We start from the raw sequence: 26,542 nt of genomic DNA on the forward strand, positions 1-26,542 counted from the left end.
TGGTTCAATTGATAGAGATAATATAACCGATTTGACTGAAAGTATTAGAGAAAAAAAGATGGCATTAAATGACACCAAAGCTAAAGTGAAGTGAGGAGACAGAAATTTCCTGGACCTGATAAATAGTGTTAAAACTATTTCAAGACAGGATGTATTAAAAATAAGCATTGATTGTGAAAAATTGATGGATAATATTATATACCAAATTTTCTATGATGAGACATTCCTAAATGATCACATTTGTTTCTTAGCTATGGAAAGGAAATAATAGTTTGACCTTCATTTATCTATTTGATACTTAACAGATATTACTGTAATTATGAATTTATAGTCCTTCTATTTTTATATGGATACAGCCTAAACTATAGAATATTTTACGTAATAGAATGTTAGTATTTTATTTTTATCCAAAAATTATGAACAGAAACATAACTGTAACTTCTGCGATAAAAGACAAAACTAAACAGATGCCAGTACATATGTTATAGAAAGTATATTGTTTTACTTGAAGTTAGGATTTATTTTCTCATTTCATGATATAGTAAGACTACAAAACATCATGAATATGTGACTGCAAAGGAGACAAGAATTCATTTTGTTACTATAATAATATTTTTAAATGTCACCATCTAATAAAATGGATTTTCGTCTGCACAATATCAGACTGTGAAAAAGAATGTGGTATTTTTGCTGTTGTAATTTATTTTTACCACAGTCTTATTCAACTTGTAAACAGAGTTCTCAAATCTGCATCAACTATGGTCAATGGCTGATCATTATAATTCATAGATTAAACCAGCACAAAAATGCAGCTAAAGAAGTCAACATGCAAATGACAAGGCTTTAGTCTTTGTGTCCATCAAGACAGTATTTGCAATCACCAAATCCCAATGTGGCAAATCAACACCATTCCCTGAACCATGGAATTAACAGAAAGTACATTTCCAACTGTGCTAGATAATCAACTTTGCTTTTACAAATCTTATTTCTTATATAGCATTGAATATTTTATTATTTCCAAAATAAATCTTATTAATAGTCTTTAAACTAATTTGAGTACATATATCCATTGTACCTTGCTGATGAGGTAGCCATAAAACTCTAATAGTGAGATTATAGATATGAAAAGTTGTTAGAATATGACTTCAGAAATTATGTTCTAGCATATTTGTAGCTTCCCATGATGTTAGCCACAGTGAGGGAATTCAGTGAATATGTATTAGTTATTTGAATAATAGAATATCAGTTCTATATGAAAATTGACAAGTGAGATAGATGAGGTCTTAGTTCTCTATACATTTGTCTTTAAAAACTGTCAATTTTTGAGACTGTGCCTTAATTTCACTTATTTCTTTAGAAAACATTTGGGGCACCTGGGTGTCTCAGTCAGTTAAGCGTCCGACTTCAGCTAGGGTCATGATCTCACTTCATCTCAGGTCATGATCTCATGGTCCATGAGTTCGAGCCCCGTGTCGGGCTCTGTGCTGTCAGTTCAGAGCCTGGCGCTTGCTTCGGATTCTGTGTCTCCCTCTCTCTCTGCCTCCCCCCACTCACGCTCTGTCTCTACAAAAACTGAATAAACGTTAAAAAATTTTAAAAAATCTGATTACCCAGTTGTGAAAAAGTATTTGAAAAATTATTATAAAAATAGATCATTTTAGAATTGCTTTCAGTATATACTGAGTTTCACTTGTACTCATTGTATCTTGTTTTCCTTTCCCCAAGGGTTAAATCAACAATATTTCCATTTCAGTACTTCTGTGTAATATTCTTAGAAAGAAAATAAAGAAAATAACCATAGGATAGAAAGAAAAAAAGTATCAATTTCATTTTTATTTTCTATTGAAGTACTACATTTTCTGTGACTGAAAAAAAAAATAACCGGAAAAATTATTCTTTCTTTATAAAGACTTTGTGTTTATATGCTTAAAAATAGAATCATTAAAAATTCTCATTTAGCTCTTATCTACTGATATTCCCCATACATTTAATTCTTATCCAACCTATCTCTCTTAATATATTAAACAGATATTATTTATTCTAATGTGAAGGGACACTTACATGAGATAAAAGCCATATTGTGTAAATGTTGTCTTGTGAAAGTGACCCAGTGTGTGCATATATAAATATGCTTATTAATTTGGATAGAGATGATTATTGGAGTTAACCTTTTTTTAGCAATACATCAGAAAAAAAGGCTTTTAGTGCACTGTAGACAGGTAAAATAAGATTCATGTCAGAAAATCAGAAAGGCAGCATATGTGAAAGAGATCAGACCTGCTATAGGAGAGATTGATGAGCTAAATCACAGAAAAATGATAGGGAAGGGAACACCAGTGTAAAGTGTTTGGATTCTCAACACATGCAGGATGACAATGATACAGATACATCCTTTTAAAAGCATGTCTATAATATTTATAATTCTTATGGTGGAAATTTACATATGCCAATTATAAAATCGTGTTTTATTTTATTACATTTCAAAACCATATATTAGAATGCCAGCAATGTAATGTAAGTCACAAGACTTGATTTTAGATATTCTCCATGTGGATCCAAAACCTTGATTTATCATTTCCTGGAAAGACACAACTAAGCTGATATTTGTCTGGGTGGACAAATAACCCACACGTTCTTTCCCCCTCTAAGAAATATACAATCAGAAAATGTGATGATACAGTGAAATCTAATGTAGGTATACTAATGCAAATAATACAATGGCAATTTAATACAGTGAATAGAACATTAGACTGGCAGTCCAGAAACATGCATTAACTATGTGACCTTGTAGAATATTTGTGACAAGGTATGTATTTTCATAGAACAAAGTGGCAATATTTATGTTTTAGAAATCCATATGAGCTCTCTTCACCTATAGGATTTAATATATTTTTCAAAAGACTGGTATTTTCATTAGGACATAAAAGGGTAGGTCAATTTTTTTTTCTATTATAAAACTTCTATTTTTATGCTGACTTAGGAACATAAACGTATTCAATGAGTTAGAAGCAATTAATCATACGAAGATTAGTTAGAACAGTGTGGATTGATTTTTGACAGTTATTGCTTGACTTTGATAGATCAGGAAAGAGGAAAAAGTGCTTACAATTTGTTTTACTTCTGTCTGTGTAAAGATCATGAATGTTCAGGTACATTTAAAGTCAAGAGATTTTATAACTGTTAAAATTAGTGGCTGAACCTTGAAGAACTCAGGCTTGAAAAAGGCAAGAAATTGAGAAAATACTCTTCAATTCTTTATAAATTATTTTGGGAGCACTGTACTATGGAGGCATTAAAAGTTTGTAATTTATTTACTTTGCCATGTTTGAATGTTTAACATTTTAATGTTGTCTTCAAAAGTAAGCTGTATTATATACATAAGATACCACCATTTAACTCCCTATGGGGGGGGTGGAAATCTGTCAAATGGTTCCATACATGTCACCTATATGACAATATCTCATTTTCTTTTTAACAAATGTGAAGAATTCATTTAAATATTTTTTATAATAATACAGCAGACATAAAGGGAACACCAGTGTTTAGAAGACTTAAATAGGAAAGATCATGATTTGTTTTCCTCGCTCCCTCCCTTTCTCCTCCCATCTTTCCTTTCTTTCTCCCTCCCTCTGTTCCTTCCTCCTTCCCTTCCCTTCCCTTCCCTTCCCTTCCCTTCCCTTCCCTTCCTTCTCTTCTTTTCTTCTTTCCCTCCTTCCCTCCCTTCCATCCTTCCTTTTTCATCTCCTCTGACAGGTAAAGACAAAAAGGACTAAGACAAAAATAAGTTGGGCAAATTTTCTCATAACTGCTGTTGTGTTTTCTTTTTATTATTATTTTTTTAATGTTTTTTTATTTATATTTGAGAGAGAGACAGAGCTTGAGAAGGGAAGGGGCAGAGAGAGATGGAGACAGAATCGGAAGCAGGCTCCAGGCTCCAAGCTGTCAGCATAGAGCTCAACATGGGGCTTCAACTCATGAACCGTGAGATCATAACCTGAGCTGAAGTCAGACGCTTACCGACTGAGCCACCCAGACACCCCTGCTATTGGGTTTTCTATTTAATAATGGTGGGATGGAAGATAAATGGAATGTTTTAAGCACCTTTTGAACATTATGGAAAGTATGATTTAAACAGAAAGTCAATGTATAGTCAGTCATAGAATTCCAACTTTCATGCAATGGAGGCAAAGATGTTTTTGAAAATTGCCAGATATTTTGTTACTGACTAAAGCAGTGATAAGCAGTGTGTGAATTCAAATAAAACCAAAATATGTATATATTGTGAGGTACTTACTTCATTTTTAAAAATTTCTTTTATGCTATTATATTACCTAAGTACACAAATATACACAGTCACCAAATCTAAATGAAAGGGTTAGTGTAAGAACACCACTATTACAGTGATTATCTATGTATACCTTCACACATGCACACACATGCACAAGATACATACATATATAAATTTAGTTGTCATATCTTAGGATTCTCTTGTCTGTGACAGGTTTTTAGACTTTCTCATTTTTTATTACTTTGACAAGTTTTGATGAATACTGTATAATGTCCATCAATTGTGATTTGAGTGATATTTTTCCTCATAATTTTGCTGTGGTTATCTTTTGGAAGTCAGAGACACTACAGAGAAGTGTCATTCTTACCATATAATATCAGCAGCACCTAGTATCAACATGACATAACTACATTTTGAACTTGATCACTTGATTGAAATGGTGTTTGTCAGGAATCTCCACTATAAAGCTACTCTTTCATCATTCTGCTTCCTATACTATAGTTTTTGGAAGTAAGCCATTATGGGTGCTGCTACACTTAAGAAGCGGGAGTTGTGTTCAATCTCCTTGAGAGAGGAGAATCTATAAATTATTTGGAATTTTGCACAGGATATTTGTCTCTTCTTTGACACTATTTTTTTTAAGTCTATTTATTTTGAGCGAGAGAGAGCACATGTGCAGGAAAGGGGCAGAGAGAGGGAGAATTCCAAGCAGGCTCTGCACTGTCAGCACAAAGCCCGATGCAAGGCTCTATTTCACAAACTGTAAGATCATGACCTGAGCCGAAATCAAGAATCAGATATTTAACTGACTGAAGCACCTAGGCGCCTCACTTCTGTTCCACTTATTTACTTATTTAGTCATGTCTTTATATCTATATGGATTCATGGATATTTTATACTTTGGGTTATATTCAGTGCTAAATTATTTATTTTCTTGCTCAAATTCTTCCAGATTTGGGCACTGGAGACTTTTCTGGTTGACCCCCATTGTTCTTTTGATACACCCTCAATGATATTCGAGTATGTGTGTATATGTGTGTTTTGAGCACTCCATTAACTTTTACTACTGTAGGTTACTTCAAGCTCATGCTGTAGATTTGCTTCCTCTGTTCTAGATTGAACTATTTCTCCAAAGAGAAATGTATTCAAAACCAAGATCTGGGAGCCACATGTGCTCTTTGCTAATAGTCGTCATTGTTTGTACACCCTCTCAACTAACAGACAGGAAGTACATCTGTGTATATTGACCTGTGTATGCACACATATCTATAAGTATTTCTGTATGAAATCATCTATATCTACGTTAAACTGAAAATGACTTCATACTGATATTTCCAAGTCTAATCCATTACCACATGGATTATTCCCCCTCTCTTTGATGAACTGTCACCTCCAACTACAAATATGACAGATTGACTCTCACCACCAATAATCCATTTAGTTAATTTTGTACTGTATCATAACTGTTAACCATACCTCTGTGGGAAACTTATCAACTAAAATACATAATTTGTGGACCTTCTTACCTTTAATCTTATAGATTCCACTCATTTCCAAAGTTACTTAGACCAACATTTTTCTCCCTCTCTTCCTTCAGTGAAGTTACTTTATTCATTTATAATACAGTTAGATTCTTTTGTTTTGTTAATCTGTATTCTATCCCAGGATCCCTTGGTCTCCAAAAATGATGTTTTAAATTTGTATACAATGTATTCTTTGTGTTATGAAGTCTAATGGGTTTTAACAAATGTAGAGTGTAACATATTCACCATTGCAGAATCATATAAAATAGTTTTACCACCATAAAAATCCACCGTTTTTTTATCTACTCAACTTCTTTCCCTCAACACACATTATCACCCAGATACCACCATCCAGTTTGCCATATTTATATCTTTGCCTTTTCCAGAATGCTATATAATTGGAATCATGTAGAATGTAACCTTTTCATATAATTACTCTCACTTAGCATGTGCAAGCATTTATGCATGTCTTTGCATGGCTTAACAGTTTGCCCCTTTTAATTACTGAATAAAATCAATTCTATACATGTACCACAGTTTGTTTACCCATTTACCTATTGAAGAACATCTTGGTTGATCACAGTCTTGAATGATTATGAATAAAGCTGCAATAAATGTTAATGTCCAGGTTTTTGTGTAGAAATAAGTTTTCCAATCACTTGGATATATATATATATATATATATATATATATATATATATATATATCTCCAATCACTTGGATTGTTTTCCAATCACTTGGATATATATATACATATATATACATATATACATGTATATATATGTATATATATATTGCACAGCAATTTTGGAAGAGCATAGCAGTTTCAAACAAGGCTAAGCATACAGCTGAATAGTCAGGCATATATATATATGTGTGTATATATATATATATGTGTGTGTGTATATTATATGTGTGTGTATATATATATGTGTGTATATATATGTGTGTGTGTATATATGTGTGTATATATATATGTGTGTGTATATATATGTGTATATATGTGTGTGTGTGTATATATATATATATATATATATATATATATATGCGCCTGACTGTTCAGCTGTATGCTTAGCCTTGTTTGAAACTGCTATGCTCTTCCAAAATTGCTGTACAGTTTTGCGTTTCCACTAACAGTGAACAAATGAGAGTTCCTATTGCTCCATATCCTTAGAAACAAACAGAATTATCAATATTCATTTTTTAAAATTTTAGCCATTCTAATAAATGTGTAGTATCTCATGAAAGGAAGAATTCAGAAAGTCAACTAATATATATCCCACTTTCTTTTCCCAATACTGAATAAATCTCTTAGTAATTTTTTAAAGTTTATTTATTTATTTTGAGAGAGAGAGATGGAGAGTGGGGGAAGGGCAAGAGAGGGAGAGAGAATCACAAACAGGCTCCACACTGCCAGCACAGAGCCTAATGTGGGGCTCGACTTCGCAAACCGTGAGATCATGACCTGAGTTGAAATCAAGAGTCAGATGCTTAACCAATTGAGCCACCAGGAACCCCTCAGAGAATAAATCTCTTAACTGATCATAAATTTCCCAAAATTTTCTGTATAGTTGCTTAAGATACTGCTAAATTAAGTCACATCTTCTTTTCCAATTCTATTTTATAAATTCCTCTTCTTGATGATGAGATATGGCAGTTTTCATAAGTTTTCCAAGAAAACAATGTAGAACTTTATTGGGTGAATCTTTGCAAAATCTAGTCTAATTAAAATCAATATTATAATACTGGCTATTTCTTAGTACAACCTTGTGCTCAAAACTTATTTCTCTGTAGAGGAGTGAATGAATGTTTTATATTCAAAAAAGAACAATTATTTAAAGAGTTATTGTATGGTCTAGATTTTTCTGAAGAAAATGAACTCAACATTTTAATACAAATCATTTTTAATATACTAGGAAGTCAATAGATTCTGTGAACCTTAGTACCTTAAATCATGTTATCTTGATGCTTAGTCCATTTACTTTTGTGAATTTAATATTTGCATTAAATTGCACAGTACAAGAGTTGAGATGTTTTGTTTTTTCTGCATGGAAAGAAGTGTTAATTCTCAGTTCATCATGCTACAGAGTCAAGTATTGTAGATATGTAATCTACAAAACAATAGTGTAAAGAAGAAATCTTGGATATAACTTTTTGTAATGTTTAAAATTGTATTGTGGAGTAGAAAATATAGCATTTTTAATGATGGTGAAAACAAATTCATGACTTGAAAAGAAGCTATGATTTCAGGTAAAAGGGAGCAGAAATTTAATAGAAAATTATAAATACCTTAAAATTAGAACTTAAAAGTAATATTGTATAATTTATAAATATAAATAATTTAATGCAAATTGCATTAATAAGCTTTAAAAATGAAAAAAAAAATTAGCCAAGGCACCTAGGGAGGAAGCCTACTCTGCAAGAAATAAATCTAGCTTTAAAATGCGCCTGGTGGCTCAGTCGGTTGAGCGTCCAACTTCGGCCCAGGTCATGATCTCACGGCTCATTACTTCGAGCCCACTTCAGGCTCTGTGCTGACAGCTCAGAGCATGGAACTTGGTTTGGATTCTGTCTCCCTCTCTCTCTGCCCCTCCTCTGCTCACACTCTGTTCTCTCTGTCTTTCAAAAATGAGTAAATGTGAAAAATAAATAAATAAATAAATAATAATTAAAAAATAATTTTTAAAAAGTGAGACAGCCAGAAAGAATAATAAAATTGTGGTGACAGTTGTGTAAATCTGTTGAAATACTAACCTTGATTTAATGTTATAATTTAAATGGGCTATGTTTATGGTATGTGAATTATATCTCAAATTGTCTGTTAGAAGAGCACAAAGCATTGCTACTATGAATCCACAAGACTGAAAAATTGTAATGACTGCCAACAACAACTCTCATATAAATGAAAACAACAATGGGAGCTTTCATTTATTTTAGTCTGTAGTATAGAACCTGTTCACCCACTTTGGAAAGTCTTTGAATATATGCATATTTTGTGGCCCAGCAATTCCACAGAATATATTCAATCAAGAAGTTGATATCAGCAAGGTTTATTATATCCAATAAGGAGAAACAGATCAAGTGCTCAGCAAGATTGGAATAGATGGATAAATTGAGACATATTCATAGTGACTGAATATTATATAACAAATAAATGAACAGCAGCTTCATATAACAATACAGATAAATCTCACATATAATTGGGTGACAAAGGCATTTGACAAAGTGATGCATACAATGTAATTTTACTTATATAATGTTGAGGAGCAAATAATATTCAGCTGTATTGTTTAGGGGTGTTTACATATTTGTCAAAATGTTTTAAAGCACCGAGATAGTTTTTACATGTGGAAGAGAGCTGAAAGTTTGTAAAAAGGAAACTAAATATTGGGAACTTCTGGGATACTGTCTGTTTTATTTCTTGATCTGGGAAGGCATTATATGGGTTTTTGATTCATATACTGTTAATTATAATTTATATTTAATGTTCTTCCCTTCTGTATGAATGAATAAATATGGCCTTTCTTACAGTTAGTAAGACAAAAATAAATAAAAAAGTCATTTCAGGCATAATAAAAATATATTTCCTGATACAAAAACTGACAAAAAAGACTTTGATGTAGAATAGAGAATAGGATTCCATGTGGTAGTAGCACATGAGGTAAATGAGAGAGAGAATAGTTTGAAGTGGGTTGTGACAAGAAACAAATTATAGCCACGAGTGCATTGTGAAGCCTTTTAAAACTTGATCTGAGCAATTTTGAGCCACTGGAGGCTTTTAAACTGAATCGAGAGAGTCAGATGAAATTTGTGTTTTTATTCACCATGACTACAAAATAGTCTAAGGAACAAAAGCATTAACACTAGAAGCAAGAAGACATATTAAGATACTCTTGCAAAATTTCAGTTCCTGACCGAGATAGTAAGCCAAAAAGGAAAAAGGTATTTGTACACATAATCTAGAGGGTGTAGTAAATACCTGAGTACAGAAAGACAGTGAAGAACTATACTGGCATCAAGATTTCCAACTTGGTGTATTAGGACTTCAATACTGTTGTCAATAGCCATGAGAAAGGACACCTCAAAGGGAACATAAGGTTTCCCTTCTTGGAAGAGGAAGTTTCTCCAGGTTATTTGTAGCCATGTGCCCAACCAAACATTCTAGTATTATTCAAGAACGGGAGAATGGAAATTGTTAGTGATTAACAGTCTTTTATACAGATATGCATTTTGGAAAAACTTTAGAAGAATATCAGAAAATTAATTGCAATGGTTATCTGTGAAGAAGTGAGAACAGTGTACATGAGGGTAACATTGGTTGGAAAGTTTTCATAATATATCTTGTTATACATTTTGATTTGTGACCCATATGTATTACCTATTTATGATAAATAGGGTAATTAAAAATCTGTTCCCTAAAGGTTAATAAATAAAAGAAGAAAAAATTATGTTCCAGGCAGTCTCAGCTTTGGTAAGAAGCAAGGAGGGTCTTGTGTCCATGTTTGGGTTAGAGCATCACATAAGGAGTCCATGTCATGGAGCTCAGTGAGCTAATAATAGTCCCATCGTTTTTAATGACTTGATAATAAGAAGGTATAACACAGAGTGCATTTGTTTTCTATTGTTGTATAACAAGTACAACAAACAGCAGTTGAAAATAACCCAAATTTTTACCACATTTCCTTGTGTTAGAATTTTGGCATGCTTTATCTGGGTCCTCTGCTCAGAGTCTCATAATGCTAAACTCAAGAAGTTGCCTGGCTATATAATTATGGGCAGGTTCTCAGCTGGAAAGATCCATTCATAAGCTCACTGGGTTATTGGAAGAATTCATCCTTGCAGTTGTAGCACTGAAGTACTCATTTTTTTAATGTTTTACTTATTTTTTGAGAGAGACAGAGACAGAATGCAAGTGGGTTGGGGCAGAGAGAGAGGGAGGCACAGAATCTGAAGCAGGCTCCAGGCTCTGAGCTGTCAGCACAGAGCCTGACACGGGGCTCGAACTCACAAACTGTGAGATCATGACCTGAGCTGAAGTCGGACGCTCAACCAACTGAGCCACCCAGGTGCCCCTGCAGCACTCATTTCGTTGCTAACTCTCCACTCCTATGAATTGCTTTTAGGTCCTACTGACATGGCCTCGTCTATCTCAGCAATGGAGAGCATGCATTGCATCAAATTTACTCATGATTTAAATGCCTCTGATGTCCCTTCTGCAAACCCTGGAGAAAATGCTGTGCTTTAAAAAAAAATTTGTCTAATGTTTATTTTTACTTTTGAGAGAGACAGAGTGAGCAAGCGAGCATGAGCAGGGGAAGGGCAGAGAGAGGCAGACACAGAATCTGAAACAGGCTCCAGATTCTATGCTGTCAGCACAGAGCCTGATGCAGGGCTCAAACTCAGGAACAGCGAGATCATGACCTGAGCTGAAATCAGACACTTAACCTACTGAGCCACCCAGGCGCCCTGAAAATTCTATGCTCTTAAAGAACCCTTGTGAATAGAATAGGTGCACTGTGATAATCTTTCTTGATTAAAGTCAAGTGTACAATATAGTGTAACCTAAACAAAGGAGTAATATCATTTTCCCAAGTTCCAGACATAATCAAAGGGAAAGGGATTATCTCTTTCATATTTGAAAAATAATTTTGCTGGATAAAGAGTTATTATTGACAGTTTTCTTTCTGCACAATGCCTGCCAATTGACCTACATGGCTTTGATATGAGAAGTTAGCTGTCAGTCTTATTGTGGGTCCCTTGTGTGTGATGAATCACTTGTCTAGCTGCTTTCCAGATTCCCTCTTTGTCATTTTATAATCTGATTATGATGCGTCTCTTTGTGGATATATGAGCTTTTCCTACTTAAGAGTTCTTTCAGCTTCTTGCATGTGTACATTAATGTTTTTCATCGTATTTGAGGAGTTTTCAGCTACTTTCTCTTCAAATATTCTTTCTTCATATGTTAGCATGCTTGATAGTATTTCATAGGTCCCATAGGATCTGTTTTTTTTTTTTTTTTTTCTTAGACTGGGTAATCCTGATTGACCTATTTTCAAGTTCAATGGTTCTTCTGCCCTAATCTGTTTAAATGTACTATTGAACTCTAGTTATTTTTTTTCCAAATTTTAGTTTTTATACTTTTCAACTCTAGAATTTGTATTTGTCTCCTTTTTATAATTTTTATCTTTTTATTGTGATTCTCTATTTGGTGAGACAAAATTAATTATTTGTAATTCATAACATATTGTTGAGACATGTATTCTATTACTTCTTAGGTAGGTTTTCATCAGCTATTTGGATATATTTAAAATGGCTGATTTAGGGGTGCTTGGGTGGCTCAGTCAGTTAAGCTTCTGACTCTTGATTTTGACTCAGGTCATTATCTCATGGTTCCTGAGACGGAGCCCACATGGGCTCTGAGATGACAGCAGTAGAGCCTGTTAGGGATTCTCTCTCTCCCTCTCTCTCTGTCTCTCCCCTACTGACACCTGCCCTCTATCTCTCAAAATAAATAAATAAACATTTAAATAAAATAAAATAGCTGATTTAAAGTATTTGAAAACAGGGGCTCCTGGGTGGCTAAGTTGCTTAAGTGTCCAACTTTGGCTCAGGTCATTATCTCATGGTTTGTGAGTTCAAGCCCTCAAGCTCTCTGCTGTCAGCATGGTGTTCTCTTTGGATCCTTTGTCCCCTTCTCTCTCTGCCCCTCCCCTTCTTGTGCTCTCTCAAAAATAAATAAATGTTAAAAAATTTAAAGTAAAAAATAAAAAATAAAGTATCTGAAAACTAAGCCCAACATCTGTGATTCCTCAGGATCAGTTTAGTTTCTTTTGACTTTTTCTGGTGTCTGGGCCATATTTCCTTATTTCTTTCATGTGTTGTAATTCTTTTGAGAAATGGTCATTTTGAGAATTATAATGTGGTGAAATCAGATTATCTTACCTCTGTTGTAGTTATTTTACCTGTCTAATGATTTTTCTGAACAAAATTTGTAAAAGTTTACATGTGGCTAAAGAAATCTTGCTTCCATTTGCTTAGTGGCATTCTAATGATTGAGCAAGCCAAATGCTTAAATACTTGGAACAAAAGAAATATCAGAGTGGCTCTGTGTGTGTTGGGAATGCCTTCAACACATAGCCAGTCCACTTATAACTCTGCCTTATCCTTCAATTCCTGCTTTCATATAGCTTCAAAGTTAGCAAGAGATAAGGGAGTAGGGCTTCCTCAAGACTGTCTTGAGGATGCACACAATCCTAGACATGTACATGGCCTTATACATTCCCAAAATGTGTCAGAGCTTTCAAAGCCCTTATTCCCTGAATAAGATGTGCTTATTCTGCTGTTAACTTGAAATTTGATCCATTGCCTCAAAGGAAACTGATTAAAACATTTGTCTATATGTGTTTCTTCATACTTGCCCTAAGTATCGGCTTTCACATTGGGCTTGTTCAATTTAGTCAAAATAAAGGGAATCCTTTTGAGCCAGTCTTTCAAAAGGAAGCACCAAACAAAATAAATAATTACAGTTCTTTGAAAATGAGATCCATTATGTTCCTTCTGGTGCTGTTACTGGAAACTCAGGCAGAATTTCCAAGGTCACCACTGAACTGAAGAGCAAGGAATGGGCTATGTTAAGTTAAAATTCCACAAAACACTGTTTTTTCCCCAAGGTTCAACTGTTTTTTTCCTAAACAATTGTTCATATGGTTACTGTACACTATTGGTTGGTTTCTAGAGTTCCAAAAGTTTGATGCCTATACTTTTTTACTAGTTTTTTTTTTCCATTGCTTTCATAAAGAGGTAGATGTTTGGAATTTTTTACCCCACTATTTTCAGTGATGTCATATTAATATAAGTGTCATCTCAACTTTATAGATGATAAATCTAGATCAGGTTATATTGATGCAGCCTGCCAAATTAACACGAACATTAGACATTCCTTTTTCTTACCTGCAGCCCACACCCTCATTAGATGAAACTTCCAGGTTTGCTTTATTATGCCTATGTATTTTTTTTTTAATTTGAGAACCTATAAATAATAGTCTTCAAATTTTAGAATGAGACAGTGTTCAGTATGAATGCATTCTTCATTTTTAGTTTTCATAGCTATAAATACTGGAAACCCTTGCTGAAAGAATTAAGGCTCTAAGAATGAAAGATACGTCCTTATAACAATACCACTTATTCCTTTGAACATTTTTCAAGCCCTGGGAAAAATTATGTAGTGAATGATGAGTTTTAAAAATTAGGTATCATTTTACCTAATTTTTAAATATCCTCCTCTAGCATTTTTGAAAGCAAAAAGAGGAAGAAGAAGAAGAAGAAAGCAAGCAAGCAAGCAAGTGAGCTGGAAAACACAAGAAATTGAAATAGATGTGTTTATCCTATCAATTAGTACTGTAACATTTTAAAGATGACACATATTCTTGTTTTACCATTCACCAAGTACAATGCACATCAGTGAGATTCAGAATAGTTGAGAATTTTGTTTTGTAAAATAGGAGATGCTTATTTGTACAAGGAGAGGTGAGGAATGAGCCACCATAAAGTCTTAAATACTTATCTATTATTTGGCATACTGATTTTAAGATATAATGTGTAATATATAATATATGCACAAATTGAGGATTTGGAAATTGATTTACTTTAAATCTTTCTGTCTATGGGTTACTTGGAAAATCTTCATATACATTCAAATTAATAATGACTGCTGCTTATTTGTCATCTGCAAATTGCCCATGAGTAGTAAGACAAATGCTGGATACATTTTAGAAGTAAAGACAAAGCGTTAACTCTGTTAAATCTAGAGAGACTAAGTAAAAGCTATACACAATAAGAATGGTGTCATAGTATTAAGGTTTCATTTCCAAACAGGGAAGAATCATCCCTGAGAAGCTGCCAAGTGGAATTAGTTTTAATAATACTGTTTCTCAACTAGCCAGACTAACTCTTGGTTGCTATCAGAAATGTTAATACTTTCTTTTTTCAAACTCAAAATTCAACTTGAAAGTGTGATGCCAGACTTTAACATGTAACTTGGTGATGTCATTATTTTATCATTGAAAAATATACTGCTTTATTGATTTATATGTTAATTTTAAACTTCTGAAAATATTCACATGCTCTTGGCAGGGCATTAATGGGCAAGGAAAAGAACTTATCACATTCTCTGTAGAAATCATTAGATTGAAAAATGTAACAATATGATCTTTATAGGAAGATAAAATTGGAACTCCAGTATATGAAGAGAATATTCGTAACTGAGAATATTTTTTTTTCAAATAACATCTTTGATACCTTCTTTGGAATAAAAAAGAGTTTATGGTTATTCACGAGAAAGGATTTCAAGGTTAAAGTTGCAATTGAAGGTGGCAGAGATTATCATACTATTGTGGGTTGAATTGTGTCTCCCAGAAAGACATGTTGAATTCCTAAACCCTGGTACCTGTGAATATGATCTTATTTTGAAACAAGGACTTTGCAGAGTGAATAAAGTTACGGTGCTCTCATCTTGCATTAGTGTGGGCCCTAATTCCAATGGATACTGTATTTAAAAGGAAAGACGCACAAAACAGAAGGCCATGTGAAGACAGGAGCAGAGATGGGATTTATGCTGGCACAAACCAAGGAATGCCAAGAATTACTAGCACCCACCATAAACTAGAAGAGGCAAGGAAGGATTTTATCTAGTGTTGTGGATTGAGCATAGTCTTTCTGACAATTTGATTTCTGACTTCTGGCCTCCAGAACTGTGAAAGAATAAATTTATGTTTTGTAAGTCACCAAATTGGTGGTAATTCCTCTGTCAGCTCCAGAAAGTTGTACATTGACTATTAAATCTGCATCCTTTTATTCTTGGGCTTGCTGTTGGACTAAATTTCTCAGACTGTCTTGTTTTAGCCACAGGACTGAATTATAACCAATGAAACATGACAGGAATAATAAATGTCACTAGCTGATCAAACAAACGTTTATATAGTCAGTTTTTCCAGGTCTGTGCTGTTCTATTTTGTTAGGCTTCCAGGAAATTTTTGTTAGATGCTTATTGAAAATGGGTGATCCTTTATCAGTTTAGGTCCCTCACGGTTCCAATGACCATAGTTTCTTTAACCCACTAAGCAAACCAACTACATTAAACTTAGCAGCAGTTTTGTTATGATGCTGAAACTTTGGTGTTTTTATGCTGAATAATCCACTGGAGATTTGTTTACAATGTGGTTGTTTTGCAAAAAAGGAAGATATTCCAAAATATTTTCAGTGTTAGTTACCATTGAAATCTGTTTTGTAGATTATTCCTTCACACTGCTCTGTAGTATTCCATTTGATATATTAAAAAATGACTTTGACCTCTGCAAAAATGTATATAAAATATAACTTAATAGGTAATGTATCCTTATTTTGAAAGGCAAAACAAATATTTTTTTAGAAAAGAGAAGTTATTGAGATAAAAATCATTTGAGAGAAAGCAGCAAATAATAAAGATGATAAACAACTATTTCTGGTTAATAAGTAGCATACATATGATAGGATTCCATGAAGGAAAAAAAAAGAGAATGCAACTCCCTGAAAACTTTGAAAGTACTATTGAAATAGTATACCACATTCCTGAGAATATTGGTTCATAAATGCTAATATTTCAATAGTTGAAAGAAAAATATATCTTTTGGACATCTAGGAAGAACATGTGCTTATAAAATAAAGAAAAAAATGTATTATTATCAAATGTATTTATAACAATTTTTCATGTTAATATGAAGGTGTAAGGCAAAAATTATATAATCAGAAAAACTTTCAAGTAAAAGAGTGCAAGCTTTGACTGCGAGTTCTTCCTGAGGAATTTACCAGGAAATACAATTCAAATAAACAAAAGATACTAGAGAGACTTTGACACAGAATCTGTGACTTCTGACTAAGTGATCATTAAAGACGAGGAAAAAAAAATAGCAATTATGGAATGATATAATTTTATCATCTCCTATATCCTTCATAATCAGCAATGCTGGTGTGAAAGAGAGACACAGATGTAATAGGAATGAATTTTTGTAAAACTCATTAAAGACTGTTGTCTTTAATTTGGATTGGAATTACCCATATGAACTCGTGAAAGTTGTCTTGAAAAGGCCTGGAGGCAATTACTCATCCAGGAGCAATGAGCATCTGAACACCCAGACTATAGTCTTGAAATGCTTTTTCTCACTAGAAGATACCAGAAATTGTAGAGATAGCTGATCCTGAGCATACCTTCCAGGGAAGCAAATATACAAGATGATACAGTAAAACCCAGAGTTTGGAGAATACTACAGTTCAAATGGACCAAATTCATGCAGTGTATTTTTTATAATAAAAAAAATCACAAAGATGAATAAATAATCCATTTTGTACCAAAGGTGTTTGTCTTCTGAAATATCTGAAATATGTATTAAATACACTTTATCTCTGTAAGCATAGAATTATAGACAATTGTCATTCCCCAAGCATTACTTGAATTGCATTTTGTATTATTCCCTGTAAGTTGAAAAGTAAAAATGCTGTTATAATGTATATTAACAATAACGAAAGCAACAAGAAAACATCTTTCTTCCAAATATTTTTAGGGTTGTAGCCAGTTATGGGATCTGTATGCATGTGATCCAAAAAATGCTTAGAGATTCAAACTGATCAGTTAAATTAGTGAAAGTCACTTAGTGTTAAATTCAGTCTGTCAGCATGTGGTAGATCCGCTGAATTAAACCAAATTTTCCACCCAAACAGGTTAATTAGTGCTCATTAGCAAACTCATTCATTTTGCTGTTCTTTGCCAAGCTGTATGACTCTTATGAATATTAGACAGATGTTATCTTCTAGCACTGCTGGAAACTCCCTACAGAAGAGTCTCATCTCATTCCCTTTTCAAAGGCCTTTTGTTCCTAACAAATGTATCTCCTGCCACCTTTGGGATGATTCCCTGGCTACAATTTTTAAACTATTTAAAACAACAAAGATGTTATAATAATTATAGCAAGTAATTGCAGATTAATTTGCATTTTATAAACCACTTTCTTTTCCATTGTCACCTTTGTTATTCTCAACTATCCTTTTAAATGATTTATTGTTAAGTTTGAGAAGCATTATTATTCATCCGAGGTCATACAGTTAGAAGATGATGAGTGCTGTAGCTTTAACTCAGGATTTCTGAATGAAATTGTGTACCATTTACATAGGCATACATATGCACCCCTGCGCACATACACATTTAAACCCCAGTGTTCTGAATAAAACTCTGCATTACTTTTGCAAAGCCCTACAACATAGTCAATTTCAGTGTATAGCTGTGATTCAAGTTGGCCAGTAATAAGTACCAGGTAGTGTTCAAGGTTCTGTAGAGATGGTCAAATTACAACATTTCTACTTTTATGTAGTGCATAGCCCCGGCATGAAAAAGTAAGATTTTACTTATTATTCACATTACTAAATATAGATTTTCTTTTGCCTCCTTAAGCCGTGTTATTAAACACACACAGTGCAGTCGAGAGGTCTGAACAGAAGGACTAGAATCCAAAAAAGCCAGGCTTTCACTTTTCTTTAGTGAGAGTATTGAGTAAGTTATTTAAATTTCTGGCCCTTATTTTCTGTATCACCAAAGTGGATTATTTTAGCACCAAATTGGAATGATGCATAAAAATATAAAGCACTTAGTATAGTGCTTCCCCCAGGTAAGTGTTCAATAAGTGTTTGTTACTAAGTTATTATCTCAATTGAGAGATCAAATTTAAGTGCTGATTCAGCATTTTCTTGATGTCATTTAAGGTATAATGTTCGGAGGATAACTCAGTGATCCACAGAAAGTTCAGTGCAATAACGAGAAGCATCTAGAAAAACAATAAAAGATCCACTCTAAGAGTGAGCATCAATTAAAAAGTGAATTTTCCCATGTGATATTGAAAGTAAAGGCCAGGGCAGTTTCGATATTGCTGTTTCTATACTCTTTGTTCATATCCTGACATCTATTTGCCATCTGTTGATGCGAATTAGTATACTCAACTGGCTGGTGAAAACTTTTATATACATTTAATATAAATTTTTCCCTAGATGAATGATTAAGGTCAAATAGAATTTACATAGAATTTAAAATATTAATTGGTAAGTGGTTACTTAATACAGAATAAAAAATAATCTATGTTATTTAATAAAGTGTCATTAAAATACAATATTAAGAATAATATAATCATAAAAGGTGTCTGTGGAAAATATCTTAACGGGCTTTATGAGAAATGAAATGGCATATAACAAAACTAACAAACTTCTATGAAACAAATGAGAACAAGTGAGCAAATTGAAATATAAACTTTCCTTGATTGTAAAGAATCAAAAGTATAAAAATGCCAATTACTTCCACACTGGGAAGTGCCTCAAAATCCACCTATGGTGGGCAGTTTTACAGTATGTAGTGTTTACAATGCATTCTCAATTTTAGGAATTTAGCTGAAGAAGCTAATTGAGTCTGGAAGTAAATGTGCATATAAAAAGTGTATTAATCAGAACATTTTATAATAAGTAAATAGATAAAAACATTTATTAGCTATTGTTACAAGGTAAAAACATCCTATTGTAAATGGTTTTTCATAGTATGTCATACTTTGGAAAAAATATTTATCTGTATTGCACATATAGATGATTGGATATCTGTCTTCCTAGCTACTTATATATGTATATGTAGATATATAAATATATGTTTCTAGATATCAAAAAAATTAACTTCTTTCTGAGTATGGGCACATAAGTTATTTTAAAAATATTTTATTGTAATCTTCTAATCATTTACCATCATTACGTATTATTTCCGTAGTTTCTATGTTCTCTTTGCATAGAAACTTAATTATGCCATCGAATCCTCTTTTCCATTCCACACAATACCCACCCAATACCCATACCCACTTACTTGTTTGTATAATACCTTCTTCATGTGAAGGAACTGACAAAGTATGTGGATCCATTTTGGTACCAAATGCTCTTGCATTTCATCAGAATGCGGGTATCCATGACAACTGATGCTTTATGAGGGCAGGGATTTTAACTGTTTTGGTCACCATTATATCATTGCTGGTAAGAGGAGTGCCTGACACCATGTACATATTCATCAAATGTTTCAACTTAATTAAGCAATTACCAGAATTTACAAATACATGTTTTGTTCTGCCTTGAAAGCAGAACTATTCATTATTTTTTAAACCCTAGTTAAGAATTAAAAATAAATAACTCATGGCTATCTTAAATATTTTGAGTGAATAAATGTCCATCTGTTTAAAGATATAATTCTAGACTTAGAGTAGTAAGCCTAAATAAAAAGTGACTAAGCCTAAGGTTTTTAAACAATTGCCAGTTCTTAAAAGGGTTGCTGGCCCAAAGAAAACAGTGGGATATAACACACCCCATTAATGAAAATGCCCTAAAAGAGTTGAGTCTTGTTTGAGTGTAAGAGGAGAATTATGCCTCACAGGAAGGTGGTATAGAAGCTCTAGAAATGGAATGCATGTGTACTTAAACATTTCCCACATTCCCATTATTTCTGGTATTACTCGCAAGAACATGTCTTTGCATAATCCTATGCCTCTGAAAATGATTGGCCATCAATACCAATTGATAATCTGGAAATAGGTTTAAAGAAACAATATGAACATATCTTTAATGTTGAAATAAGGTTGCAATAAATGATGTTACAACTCTAGGCCTTGATCCTATTTGGGGGTGTTGAATATACCTCTTTTCTAGACTCTGTGTGTGTGTGTGTGTGTGTGTGTGTGTGTGTGCATGTGTTTGATGATTTTTCTGTATGCATATTTGTAACAATACCTCCATAGGATGTGTGAAAAATACCGACCGTGCATTCTTATTTCAAGTACCATTTACTCTAGCCCTCCAAAATTTCCCCTAAGATCTCAGTTATTAACAGCTCCAACTGTATTTATTTTGAATAAAAGTATTATAAAGGCATAGGAGATGCCTTTCATTTGCTCTTCTAGATTCATTATCCACCTATTTCCTTCTTTTCTCTGCCTCAGTAGGTACTCTCCATGATTAGTTATATCAATGTGCTCCTGTGCCCTCGGTCTTCCAGTTGGATCTAAGTAGTTATTTCCCTAATTCCCCTTGTGAGTTTGACTTGAATTTCTTGTGTTCCTTGGGCAGAGGTCACTGCTCCTCTCAAGATACCTTACCCTGTTTTACACTCTTGTTCTAAATTCTAATATCTCTACCTTGTCTTTGTTCCTTCATACTTGTGGGCAGTGATAACTGAAATTTGCTAGACTTGGGTTCGTGCATTAATCCTTGCATTTACCCTCACCCCACCCACATCTTTGTAAATTAATCCTTTATAATAATTCTTATTTGGTAGGGCTATCTTTATTGCATTTGATATAAAAATTGGTATTACAAATAACCCAGGAAGCATGTATTTGTGTCAGGTTGTTCAAATATTGAAGGCAAACACATATTCAAGCCACATTACTGGAACAAACAGGATTAATCTGTAGTAGAAGCGATCTCAGAATTGCTCAAATTATCACCAGTGGTAACTTGGGATGAATTATAGGTAGAAGGGATAATATTTAGAGAACAAGTCATTGTGGTACTTAGTTGCTATGGCAACTACAGTGATTATAAAGATAGCAGATTCACCTGATTTCTTCGTACAGTTCTAGAGAACAAACACAGAGAACAAAAATTTAGCAGTTATCAATATACAGTTAATATGCATAGAAACCAGAGATATTTCCAAAATCTTTGAAGAGGTCCCTCAGCTCCTGAATTATAATGAGTTTAAGGACCTTGTATGTCCAGTTTTTCCTAAATTTCCTTTGCCCCCACTCCTACCCAGGAATCTGATCTCTGCATGCCAACATTTTGATGGTTACATGCAAGGCATTATCTTTACAAACTGAGGTCAGTTATTCTTAGGTGCACCCACATTACCTTTTATTCCTTTCATTGTCTTCAAGTCCCTAATGAAAATCAAACCTAATAAAATCCTGCTAAAGAAGCACAAGTCCTGATCCAGGAGAAAATCACCTTGACATTGAAAAAATTATAAGATTTCTAGGATCTGTATTGGCATAAGACTGGGAGCAATTGTGGAAGTGATTCTAGTGTAATAGACCAAAGGAAACATAACAAAGACTTGATTCAGTCAAATATATTGAAAAGCATTTAAGCTTTAAAGTGCTGATTTGATTAACAGGAAGCAATAGTATATTAGATGGGCTATTCAAAGGCAGGCTCAATGATGACATTAATTAATAACATGAAAACGCTGTAATTTCCTTGTGATATTGAAGTGAATGCAGTCTAAAGAGTTAGGAATATGTGAATATGGGGATGTTGAAGTGGATCAATTGAGTGCACATTTCTCAGCTGCATCTAAAAATAACTCCCTGCTGGGCCTTCCATAACCAAATATTAAGACCACTGTTTTTTGAGAGATACTCCCTTACCCTTGAAAAGCTCTCTGTACATCAGTGTTGACTAAGGGTGATACTACACGAGACACAGGCATCCTGATGTCATGATGATAATAGAACCTAGGGACACAGGCCAGTTGGCAACAGTAAACCATGAGGGACAGCATGAATGCAATTACCACAATTAAACTACACTGGCATAAAGTTAATTAGGTGTTTTAAGCTCAAGGATTTGTGACAATGGTTAAATGATCTCAGGGCACCTAGGAATTAAATGGAAATTCAGCTTCTAAAAGCACTGCTTGACATATATAGCAAGAACGGCCCTAGGTCTGTTGAGGTCTGCTGAGCAGAACACTAACCTGTCCACAGTAATGATTATTCTAATAACCTTTTAGGAGTTGTTAGATATAGACTTTGAATGTGAGCTGACCTTTGGCCACCTCAAAAGCTACTATGGTTTTTCATTCAGTGCAAAGATTTGTGGCAGTCATCTGGTAAATGGATTCTTGGCCTGAGTCCAAGTAATTTCAGTGGGACTATGGTTTCCTCTTCAAATTATTTCCTCAATTCTGAAATGAATAGTCAAAATTTATATGTTTACTACATGGCAGAATTTCCATTTTGGTTTCCTAAACCATGGAGTGAGAGACATTATGGCAAAAAAATGCTCAAGTTGAAAGCATTATATTTGAGTCTTTCTTTCAGCCACAAATATAAAACAAAAGCAATGCCATATTTATAGAGAGAATGGCAGAAGTCAGCATGCCAACTGAAGTCTTTTGAGATGCATGGGTGCTGATTTCTACATCTTTTAACTTGTTTACTTGGCTGATGCAAACTTCACTGGTTAATGTAAATGTTACACTTCTTGGCCATCATTGGCCATCATTTTACTTGATATGGCATTATCTCAGTGGGATTCCCGCTAACTACCAGGTGGCAGGTCAATTACATTGGACTCCAAACACAATACAAATGAAAGGTATCTCTTCTCACACATATTGAATCACATTCTGAGTATGGATTTGCCATTGTTGCCCTCAAAGGCTCTTCTAACACCACCACACACGAAACTTTACCATCCTTTATCCATCAACATATTTCACACACATCATATCTGACCAAAGAAGTATAGCAATGCACTCATGGTATGGAGTTCATTTGTCATATTTTGTGTTCCCATACCCATAAAGACTGGGCTTAATAGAATGATTTACTGGTGCTGAAGAACGAGTTATGGTGCTAGCTGGAGACTTGTGGCTGAGAAATAAGCTATAAAATAAGAGAAAATGAAATAATATACTGATATTAACTCACAAGCTTAAAAATTCTAATTTTAAACTCACTTCACATGATCAGCAGTTGGTCTCAACTGGGTAATTCTGATGTCAGCTGAGCTCATTCATGTGTCTTTAGAAATCAGCTTTGATGTTGACTTCTCAGCAAGAAAGCTCTGCTTCTGTAGGGTTGACTGGCTTTTGGCTGAGTGTCTGTTTCTCCACATAGTTTTTCATCCTCTACTAGGCTAGTGAAGCCTTGTTCCAATGACAACAAAATTTCTGGAACAAGGGAAGAAACATACAATTTTTGTATGGTATTTTGAGGCCCGGATTCAAACCTCACACAATATTAATTCTCATATATGTATTGCCAAAACAAATCCAAAGTCTAGCCCATAGTAAAAGGATAAAGAAAAGATTCATTTTATTGCTGAAAGGAGCTGCGACATTACAATGCAAAGATGTGTGCATTTGGGGTAAAGTGGAGGATTGTGAACATTTTTGCACTTTAATATGGAGCAAAGTGTTTGTAACAAAATGAGATTAATTTGGGTGCTCCTTATTATTCTTTTGCCTGATATTAGTCAAAGAAAAACTTCAGAAATCCAATAAATACAAGAACACAAGGAATTGTATGCTATATGAATAAAGGCATGGGACACATGATCAAGTAAAGTAGATGTTATAAAATGTTAGATACTAAGGGGACATTTGAATGTGCAATGGAAAAAGGCAGACATTATTAGTAATTATGTCAGCATCAGAGGTAGGAACAATATGGGAACTATATTCCATATTACTCTCTTGTTATCATCATCCCTGTTTTACTCCACAATCTTATATAAAAACCACTATGTGTGACTGACATTTAATTTTCAGATAGGGTTTAGCTGAACTAATATCAACAATATAGTTGTGTTTCGAACTTGGTACTTCCTCTGAATTAGGCTTTTCAATGTAGAAAAAGACTTTCAATATAGAAAAAAATCCAAGAGTAGATCCTGAAATTTTACATAGTGAACTGTACTAAATATCTTCCTATTGTCCTATAAATCCATTCCACCTCCTCTTTGTTCTAGGGTTCTAAGAAGAATGGGCTAAGGTAACAGGTATTCAGTGCTTTCTGATTTTTCATTTATTTTAGACACAAGGAACCCTGACAGTAGATCAGTAGATCAGAGAAGGGAAAAGAGTGAATTCATTTTTTATAGCATCCTGAGAAACAAATCTCTTCTAAGCTTACGCCATCATTTAATTAATAGTGGTGGACATTTATTGACCACCACTATTCAGCACTGTGCAGGATACACATGTTCTGTTGGCTTTAAATATTACAACCAAACTAAGATGATAGATTTCTCACACAAGATAAAATAACAATGATGTTTCTCAATAAGTAGTTCGGTATAATTTCCAAAATAACTGTATTATTATGGATATTTAATTTAAAAACTCTCAGAATACATATTTTAATATCAATAAAATTAAATATTTGAAGACGAAAAAAGAGACAGCATGCAAATGTCACTCTGTTCATGTCCACTGCCATGTCTGCTCTTCCCTTGGATTTCAGTGGTATGCTGCACAGATTTTTTAAATGTCTATTTATTTTTTAAAGAGAGAGAGAGACAGACAGAGTGTGAGTGGGGGGAGAGGCAGAGAAAGACACACAAACACAACCCAAAGGAGGCTTCAGGCTCTGAACTGTCACACAGAGCCTGACTTGGGGCTCCAACTCATAAACCGTAAGATCATGACTTGAGCTGAAGTCAGATGCTTAACTCACTGAGCCACACAGGCACCCCCAGGTTTTTTTTTTCAATGTAGAGAAATCGGTAAAGTTTTAACTCTCTCCCTTCTAGCTTCATATTCTTTGACAGATGGTTTCAGGAATGCCATCTCTCTCAGCCCTGGCCATGAGCTCTGTGTTGCCTCAATTTTATAAATCTTTCTGTTGGCCCACAAGGGAAGTGTTGCAGACTGAGTCTGGAGTTCTCTCTTGTCCAGCAAGAGAGTAGACACAGAATTGAATATGAGAGAGGCTAACATACAGAAGGAGATGAGAGTCCCAAACAGGAGAGCTCTTATTGAGCACTTAAGATCCTTCACAAGTGGTGAACGTGAAGAAAACAAGATCTTAACACATGTAGTGAACATGAAGAAGACAATCAGAAAGTAATTGTTAACTTGTGTGTAAGAAACAAAGGGTCTGGGGGGCAAGTGGGGTTTGTGATCAAAGTATATTGGTGCCAGATGGAAAGTAATTCCCTGCACATGATATAACAAGTTACTCAGGATCCCATTATACTATCTTCCTAACTAACCTTGGGCGCTTTTGTCCTGTGGTGGCGGCTTTCTGCCCTAAGCTTTCTTAATCCATTTATATAAATATAAGGAATTATTGAACCTGTTTCCCCACAGGGAAGAAGACTTCCTGGTCTCATTCCACCTCCACAAACAGAAGAGTTCTACACACTCTGCAGAAGGCTCCTCCCGAGAGGCTCATAATCAGCACTCAGGAAGGTAGGATGGGTGGTAAAAAGATTTATACATTAGTGGCTATGTTTTCAGGAGGCAAGTGATAAAGAGATCCTGGAGGGCTTGTTGTGAGCAGTTAGAGTTTCAGAAGTTCAGTAAGGGGAAGCAAAGGTATATTGTTTCCTTTCTATTGCTTACTTCAGGTATATTGTTTCCTTTCTATTGCTTACTTCTAATTTCATTTATTCTTCTTATTTTTAACCGTAAAATTTAGATATATAATTTTAAACTGTTTGCAATAAGTGATTTGACTTTTTATAATTATAAATTTTCCTCCCTAGAATGCTTTAGGTGCAGTATAAGTTCTAATATGCTATATTTTCATTACGATTTATTTAAAAATACTTCATGTGACTTTTTGACAAACAGATTCTTTAGAAAATGTTTGCTTAATTTCCAAATATTTAAGGTTATCCTGTGTATCTTCTTTTTTAATGTTATTTATTTTTGAGAGAGAGAGAGAGAGAGAGAGAG

At 34.0% G+C, this 26,542-nt stretch overlaps 1 long non-coding RNA gene across 1 annotated transcript in view; it reads left to right on the forward strand.

Annotated features, from left to right (window-relative positions):
• Positions 1-26,021, forward strand: part of LOC122231038 — an 80,457-nt gene extending 54,436 nt beyond the window's left edge. Inside the window, exon 3 of the long non-coding RNA XR_006208147.1 lies at positions 25,952-26,021. This is a non-coding gene — a long non-coding RNA (uncharacterized LOC122231038). The remainder of the gene's footprint in view (positions 1-25,951) is intronic.
• Positions 26,022-26,542: the final 521 nt, after the last annotated feature.

The sequence above is a fragment of the Panthera tigris genome, chromosome A1 (assembly GCF_018350195.1).
Source record: "Panthera tigris isolate Pti1 chromosome A1, P.tigris_Pti1_mat1.1, whole genome shotgun sequence".
NCBI lineage: Eukaryota > Metazoa > Chordata > Mammalia > Carnivora > Felidae > Panthera > Panthera tigris.